General features: G+C 44.0%; 1 long non-coding RNA gene across 3 annotated transcripts in view; it reads left to right on the forward strand.

Annotated features, from left to right (window-relative positions):
• Positions 1-8,991, forward strand: part of LOC129211531 (uncharacterized) — a 235,950-nt gene that overhangs the window by 124,513 nt on the left and 102,446 nt on the right. The window lies entirely within an intron of this gene.

Below are 8,991 nucleotides of genomic sequence, written 5' to 3' on the forward strand. Positions count from 1 at the left end.
TCAAAACCTTGTAGCTCTGAGACTGCGGATGATACGATCACATGAAATAAAATGAGGTAATGGACTGAAAACGACGACCAGGAGTGTATCACAGGGTGGAGAGAGACTTTCCTTCTGCAGAGCTTTAGCTGGAAGCAGAGACGTTTGTAGCTGATAGAAAAGGCTGTGACAAAGGTAATTTTTTTTCCTCTGGAGAAAGATTTAAAAGGAAAGAAATTTTATGGAAGATGTGTGGATAATGTCAGTGGATGTCTTTACAAAATGTTGTGGAGCCCCTGTAAATAGTTCTGTCAGGGCTTCACAGAAAAATGTGGCGCTCAGCATTTCTAGAACACTTTATAGGTTATAGGAACAAATGACTTTGCTATGGGAGAATTGGCTCGTGATCCATCCAGCATCCCATGTTTCACTGTGGTCAGTCCTGGAACAGCACCTGCTTCAGTAGCGTATGGCTTTGGGCCGGCATTTAGAGGTCGGGGGCTCCATGAGCAATTGGGAGCGACTGGCGACCCCCCCACTTCTCTGATGTCATTGTTATTTCTTCCTCCTCCTCCATATTTGTATGTTTTGATATACAGAAAGGATATTGTTAGAAATTAATCCAACTAATTGGTTGTAATTATTTTGTTAATAATTTTTTTTCATAACTTTGAATATAACTTTGGTTTGGGATGCTGATTTCCAGTTTTGTTTCCACCTTGTTTGACTGTGCCATTATTTCCCTCTTCAGCTGTTCTGAGAGGGGAGTGAGCTCTTCGGGGCATGGACCACTTCTGGCCGTGCCTCGCTTAGCGTATGGCGAATGCAGGGCTGACTCTCTCCTCTTAGGTTCCAGTCATTATGTGAGTGGAAGGGAAGGATGAATAGGTCTACAGATGTGGAGGAATGAATGCTCATTAATTTCTGTGTATCAGCTGGTGGCTAATGCTGTCATTCTCATTTCTGCGAGTGCCATTTAATAAGCAAACATGCTAACTTTCTCTGGTTTTCCATTCTGTCATAGTGTAAGTGGCACATACAGGAGAGCAGAGGAAGAAAAATACGCAAAGTCAAACCAGTGTTATTGTACTGAGAGCACTTCTCCTCCTACCTCACATGACAGGAATACGCATATGTGATTTATTGCTACTTTGCATGGAAGAACACCATCTTCCTGTGTGGAATTGCAATTAAAGCAGAAAGAATCTCATCAGTCATCCAGCCATGTTTCCATGAAACGTACAACTTGCAAGTCAAACACTGAAATCTTTATTTAATCAAAATTGTCCTTTGTTACAGTGCAAATTGTCTATGAGTAAGGAGTTAATTGCACAGTTGCTAATTTTAATGAGGTGCCATATTGGGGTAGAAGCTGTCACAGAAGGACTGGCATCGGCATGACTTTACATTTTGGTGGGTGTTTGTTTAATTCGTAGCAAACATGTTGGTATTCTGCACATACAGGTGTGCAGCCCACTCCACCATGAGTTTGTCACGGTGAGTTTATATTAATAGAAGTCTGAACGGTGGAAAAACTTAGGAGAATTCAAATTACAAATGAGATTTATTACTCATGGACATTAAAAAAAAAGCATGACTGGAGCTGCTTCGCGGAGGACACTAGCATTCGCCTATCACATGTGCTTTCTAATTCAGGTTTTATGTCTTTAAAGTTTCTTCAAGCCTTGCTTAGTTGCACTTACTTGAACCTAGTATAGGAAGGAGCGGCTGAAATTTATGCCTGCTGCTGTGCGGGAAGACAGACAAGAAGGTCCTAGCCCTTCTGGCCCTGACTTCCATCAGTATATATTAATCTGTTCTTCAGTTTGCTGTTAATGCCCAGAAAAAATGATACCTATTCCTCCCTTAGGTTGTTACTCTTAGTGCTGAACTATAGTTAACACAACCCCACTTGAATGTCTTTGACCTGAATACATTCCCCATCCTTACCCTTTCTGTCGAATCGTGTTCTCTACTCCTTTGCTTGTTTCGATTCCTTTTCTTTACAAGAAAGAGGTTCAAATTAGCTTATGTATTTTTTGCTTGGGGGTTCAAAACTGCGGACGACTCCAGGTACCTATGCAGGGATGGATATGGGTTGCTGAGATTTAACATCCTCCTGAGAGCTCATGCTGGCTTTTTTATTCACCATCACCTGCAGTTCTTTTTCCATGCCTGCTTTTGTCTCTGAAGTTACTTGTACCAAATATACAGCATTTTGTAGCAGCCTTTCCCAAATGCTCTAGTATTTTCAAGATATATCAGGGTATCTGGAATTATACCGTATAGAACGTTATGGTTTTGCTTTGTATTAAATAACACTAATATATGAGTGGGATTTGGAAAGCTTTCAGATGTCTTAATTCTATTGGCTATGAATGCAAGGGGACAGGCATTAACCCAGTGGTTTGTTCTTGAGTCCACTCCTGTGAGACGCCCCGTAATCCTCACATGTGATACATTCCAGCACCATGGGATCAGTAAATACAGTTTTGGTAATTCCTGAGCTGCGTGTTGTTTCATTTGTCTCCATAGCCCTTACTGTGACGTGCCAGGCCAGCGGTGCCAGTGCTCTTTATTACGTACCTTAGTCACAGAAATGTGTCTTCCTCCCCTTGTACTCCTTATAGGCAGGTGTCAAGACTTGAGCCAGTATCCCTATTTAATTTTCTTTTTGAACCTATCTCTAATAAATGTGGCACAGACGGAATCTTACAAGAATTACGCTGTTTAGAGATGTACTTTCTGCTCATTCAGAATTTAGCTACAGGAAACACTGTTGTCTCATCAGTAGTCACATTATTCTTGAATGGTAAATGGGTCAGATGGAAATACCCTCCTGTTTGTATACAGATAAACAAGGAGACTGTTTTCCTTGTGTATTGACCAGTTTGGGTAGCATTACCAAACCCCAGGTCACTATTAATTGGTTTCGCTGTAGAGCATGTCACGTTGCATAAACCTCGCCATGAAAAGATGATGTTTTCTCCTAAAACTCTTGTCTGCATAGATGTGGCAAATCCTCAGCAGAAAACAACTGAAATCAGCTTTGTCTTTTTGTGTGCCACCTGCTTATCTGGAGAGATTAAAGAAAACACAGAGGTGAGCACTGGGGAAGCAAAACTGTTGAAGAACCCAATCCATCTAATTTAACAAAAAGATGAAGATGCGATTCGATTGCAGTATATGGCTGGCTGCATAGGAGGGAGTATGGGATACTGAAGGGCTCTTCAGTCTGGAGGAGAAACGTATAAATCAGTATACAGAGTGGCTGCAGTTAAAGCCACTATAATTGAACCAAGACACAAGTTTTAATGGTGGAATGATTAATAACTGAAGCAAATTACCAAGGAACATGGGAAATCCTCCATTTCTTGATACCTTCTGGTCAAGCCTGGCTGCTTTCAATGACATGGTTCAAAGAAAAACGAGTTAGAGCTGTTGGCGCAGGGGAGATGAGTAGAAGGTTAAGAATGGTGCTACCGTATGTCAGGTTAGAAGGCCTCCTCCCAGATGACACGCTCCTTGGTCAGCAAGCGTTGCCCAAACGGCCAAGTGTCTCTTGCCCGGCATCCTCACAGCCTGAGCCACAGGCTGTGGATCGCTGCCAAGGGCACCTGCAGAGAGGGAGGGATGAAGAGCCTGAAAGTGCTTGTCACACACCCTGGTGTTTTATACTTGAGGTGTAAGATGGAAGAAAAGGGCACACCAGAGCCTGCGTTGGGATTGCAAGCACAAGGGAGCAGCGATGCAATCGCTTTACCTCCACAGGGACGGGGATAAAGCCCGTTGTCCAAGATGCTTAAACAAAAGCACTGTCATTTTTCCATGTCACTCTGTTATTGACTCTTTCCTGTATTTAATCAATCTGGAAATTACCACTATTTTTTCATAAGAAGATGCAACTTTGCTCCCTAATAGCGACTTGACTCCTCTTTGTCCATCCCCACTGAGCCTATTTGCTTTGTGTGCTTGGAAGACTATTTCTACTAAATGGAGAGGTAGTCATCATTACGAGACAGCCGTGGTTCTTCACTGGCAGAACTTTAGATCCTTAACAATATAAGCTCATGCCCCCCATCTATCAACCAGTTAGCTTTTCAAATAAAATGATCAGAAATCTGTTTTGCTCAGTGTAGTTGGAGTAAATCAGGGACATGTATGCACTTGCTGAAGATTGAGAGGCTGGAGGTTTTCCAGACTTCATCTTCCAAAATTGTTGAGGATTTATTTGCCCTTTTATTTCTTGACAGCTACTGCTTTCATTCATGGCAGAGGTTAGAACAATTGCACAGAACTATTTGAACAATATTAAGATTAATGATTTTATGTGTAAACTATTTTTCTCCACTCGGAACATTAAGGGATAAGAAAATGAAGCAGCTCATCTCTTTGAGGAAATGAGACCTCGGAGGTCTTGCCTGTCTCTCTTCAAAAGAAGAATTCAGATGGTTTCCAGAAGAACTGAGGGTCTGAATCAACGTGTGCTCTGAGAATTGTAACTGGCCGCGGTTTAGGAGCCTCAGAAGGACAAGAAGCTCGCATGCTTGCCTCTGGGGCCACAGAAAAGTATGTGCAGCAGAAGTGAAGAAGTGCTTTGGCTTAAAAGTGTTGGAGAATATTAGGGCTCTTTAGATGAGGAGACCTGAAATAGTAATTAACCTTTAATACCATTTATTCAGTGGCTTCTGCCACCCAGTGCTGATAGTTTCTGTGCAGACTTCAATATATAGATAAGAAAACGTGATGTTAAATACTGGAGTAGTCTTGTTTTGCATATGATTTTAATCTTTAAATAGCTTTTTGATAATTTACTGCAGGCAGAATAGTCAAAGTATGCATTGTCGCGGTGATGATCGTTTGACATGTGCTGTTAGGCTTCTGTTTGCTTACTGGATAACTCTGAGTGTGGAATCAAGTGAAAGACTGGCGAAAAGACTCCTTGCCTTTATTGACATACGGTCGTGTTCTTTGTGCCGGGATAAGGGGAGTGTTTGTTTTGCTGCGGAGCTGTAATAGAGACGAGGTACCGGACCTTTCTCCACGGCAGAGCGAGGAAGGACAGAGCTGTGCCTTCAGCCTGACACTCACCAGCACCGACTTTACTTTGAAGTAGAATTACGTGCTGTCTTTTACAGGGAATCAGTGTGCAGTAGCTGTCTAGTAGTCAAAATATATTTTGATCAAACACAGGAAACGGCAATGAACAGAATTAGGGAATGATGTAAAGGACGTGTTCACACAACCTTTGTCTGAGACTTATATTCAGAATGCATTTTTAGAATTTCCTTGCTCAGACTATGAATATTTATTGTAATTACATTAACAAAACAGGCTATCGGCATGAGTGAAATATGGATAATGTTTGCATTTAGCTTTTTGTTTCTACTTGCTAGCCAAAGAGCACCTTAGGTCTTGGCAGGACAAAAATAGGCAGTGGTTTGTCCCAGGAAAAATAGAATAAATGAAGGCTTTTTTAAATTTTGAAAAGGGAAGAAAGAAACAGGAGAGGAGAACAGGAAAGGATTAGAAAGAAATAACGTGCGCTTGTACGTGGTTTGTAATGCCTTTTTTTGTTACATTTTCTGCTGCTTTTTTCCTAGTCTGTCTGTCAAGGCAGTCTCCGCTATAAATTCTCAAAGACAATTCACGAAGGCTGTGGAAATGAACTGTTACCTATAGAAGTAGTACAGTTCTCAGTGACTTTAAGAAGATAAGGATCTGAGACCTTGTGTAAGTTCAATTCATACAATTACACGAAGGAGAATGAATCACTGGGGAAAGCAAACTACATCTTTCGAGATGGGATTTTCAAATTGTTCCAAAGGAAATTAGGTGTCCAGGCTCCATTAAAATATATCTGAAGCCGGAGCGTAACTCTCCCAGTCTTTCCTGATAAACTTAGTTCGGAAAAAGTTCATTGCGGTTGATAACCTTGAACGTTCATAGTTCCACTATCAGCTTCAGCCTTGACATGAAAGAATTTGGAAGCCACGGAAACCACTTCTCTAATATTAGTCCCATGTGACGTGTGACAGCAAAACTTCTCACTAGGGGAGGATAGGGAGCGGTACAATAACTGCTAACGACATCATTTTCCACAAAACCAATTTTAATCTGCTGTTTAGGGACTTGCAAATGGCCTTAAATAGCTCTTGCCATTGAGAAGCTCATTGGAAGTGCTGTTCAGCAACGCGCTTAAACATCTGCACCTTCGTTTAATTGTTCGCCAAGATATGTTTAGGTCAATCTTGAAAAGTTGCTGTGTCTAATGTTTCTGCTCCCCCCTTCAGCAGCAGAGGAGGAGCAGGGGGAGGAACAGCTGCGTACTCTGCCGGGCTTCGCTCTCGGGCTAAGCGTCGCTCAATAATTGTACAGATAGGAGGCTGTGCAGATGCTCATACTATGATTTTCTTCCTTTCTGGTGTATTTTGATCAGCAGAACATTAGGCTATGGTTTAGACTGCAGTTTATGTAGGTTATGACACGGTCTCCTGGAACGTAGTACTGGGGTTCAACTCTGTTTCCTACAGAAACGGGCAGAAGTTTGTTAAGCGGGTGAGATGAGTCAAAGCAGTGAAATGGTATTGTCAGCAATAAATTTATTAATCCCTTTTTCAACAAAGCCATGTCAAAACAACCATGTTTTTATTTCAGCAAAGGAGAGGGAAGCAGTAACACTGATGATGACCTGCTGTATGTACGTAAGCCGTTCTGGGCAGATAGAAACGGGTGAGGCAGAGTGGAAGCAGAGATGTACCCCCACTTGCTTTTTGTTTTCCCTGCCAGTGACTCCATGGTGGAAGACATCCCTGTTGCCACTTTTGTTCATTTTTTAGTTTCTGCTTATTTCCATCAGAATGGGTTCTTGCCTACGCGCGCAGAGATATCCTCATGAATCCTATGGGGCTTTATAAAGTAGTAACAACCCAAAGTTACATCCGTGTGTCACAAATGGCTATGTTGTACCAAGGTACTGCTCTAGATACTGTTTTGGGTTAGGACCAGCTCCCTGAATGGAAGTTCATTCTTTCCCTTAACAAACCTGCTGGGAATATCTAGAGTATCTTTCTAGAAATTGCGGAAGATTTCTTCGAGGGACATTTTCTTCCTAGAAATCAGGAGCATTTTGTTACTCCATTTACAGAACGTTAAATGTTATGTCCACGTTTTGTGACCTTAATCTTCGGCTTATTCCCAGGCTTCCTAGTTCATCAGTTGTGGTGCAGGAGCTGCATCCTTCTGGCTTGCTCATCAACAGGGTAACGTTAGCAGTGTTCCCATCCCACCCTCACTTAAACAAAAGAAATAGTTCTGTTGCTGTGGATCATCAGAGTGCCTAGCGCACGGGAGGAGAGAGAAGGGGAAGCCGTGAGTGTGGTGGTGAGGACTTGGATGAGTCTGGGCTGGCTGCTGGATGTGGTGGCCTGTGCCTGGAGGGTTATGAGGGAAGCCCAGGAAAGGCTCAGAAGGGGCGGGAGTGGGCTGCAGCCAGGGTGGGAGAGTATGTAGAAGTGGTGCCTAAAGCATGCTGGTGAAGTCCAGAGCCTAGTATTGCTGCCTCTTGCTGCTTCTCTGCCATTTTTCTCTGTGAAACCTGCTGACCAGTGCCCCATCCCTCATCGGCGCTAGGCGATGTTAGCAGGGACTGCATCGGCTTTCATACGGCGTGGGTGTCTCAGTTGGGCTGCGGTTCGTCTCCGTACCGATGCGGATGGAAAGTCTGCTTTGCAATTTTTTATACGCCGTTATGTGTATATTATATATAAACTATGTAGTACACAGAAATCAAACAAAAAAAGGACAATTATTAAATTATCAAAGTTGCACTGGAAGAAAATGCTAGTGTCGGTCTGTGTAAGCATCGTTTCTCCACTGTTCACTAATGCACGCGCGTTGTGTGTGATCATCCCATGACAGCACCGCATCGCAACTTTTTGCAGATGGGTTCATTCCCAGGAGCCCTGCCCGAGGTACAAATCAAGTCTGCACAGAACCGGGGGCTGCTCTCGTGTCAGCTGGGCCTCTGCTTCGTGCCCCAGAGCCGAAAGGTGCGCAGGGAGCGAGGCTGGAAGCGCAGCGCGAGGGTGTTTTTGGGGGGCGAATGCTGCTCTCTAGAAATGGATCCTGGCCTCCCACTGACAAGAGCTTCTCCAGGATGTGAGGCAAGTCAGAAAAACTAGGTCTGTGTTTATGAACAGTATGAATTATCTCCTCCTCACTGGCTACGCAGAGGTGTCATGGCAGCAGCGTTTGAACATAAAGTACTCTGGAGAACTCCAGAGAAATGAAATTAGGCACCCAAACCTCTGGGCCTTAATCTGCTTACACAGGTCTCCTTTTCCTGCAGTAATATTTTGAAGCTGAATTCAGTTGCACGTTTGCAGAGCGTTTTAATAGCGTACACTGAAGAGCACCAGCCCCCCGAGGGATGGTTTGCTGCAAATGAGGCACTGGAGAGCTCTGCGGAGCAGCAAGGACAACAAAATCCTGAGCACTTGACTGCTGAGGTGAGCTGGAGCTCCCCAGCGCGGGGAGGGAGCGCTCGGCCTCTGCAAAATGTCAGCCGAGGACTGTGCCGGCGCGTGGACGCAGCCGGTACATCCAGGTTTATTGAAGGCCCAGGGGATGCCACGCCAAGGAAATACGTGACCGGAGCCCCCCCTCACTCGACATCGTGTCGTACGTGGAGAGACGCTGTGCAGCCCTTGCTGTCAGCAGCCTGGCTGCATCCAGCCCTGTTCACAGGGGACTGTCTGGCTCTATTAGCGCGCTCCTGATCCAATTCAGAGGAAATTGGGTAATTCTTCTGTTTTGGTGATGTGACAACAAAGGCGAAGGCTGAGGATGTCTGTGTTGCTCCGTTAGGAGCATGGTCTCTTTCCTCCCGTGGGAATGCTCAGAGTTGAGGCACTGCTTTGCGTGACTGCTTAATTTTAAGCCAGTGTGATTTTTAGCAGTTACCGGTGTATTTGGCATCTGGGCACAGCACGGATCTCCAAGAGCCAACCC

The sequence above is a fragment of the Grus americana genome, chromosome 11, assembly GCF_028858705.1.
Source record: "Grus americana isolate bGruAme1 chromosome 11, bGruAme1.mat, whole genome shotgun sequence".
NCBI lineage: Eukaryota > Metazoa > Chordata > Aves > Gruiformes > Gruidae > Grus > Grus americana.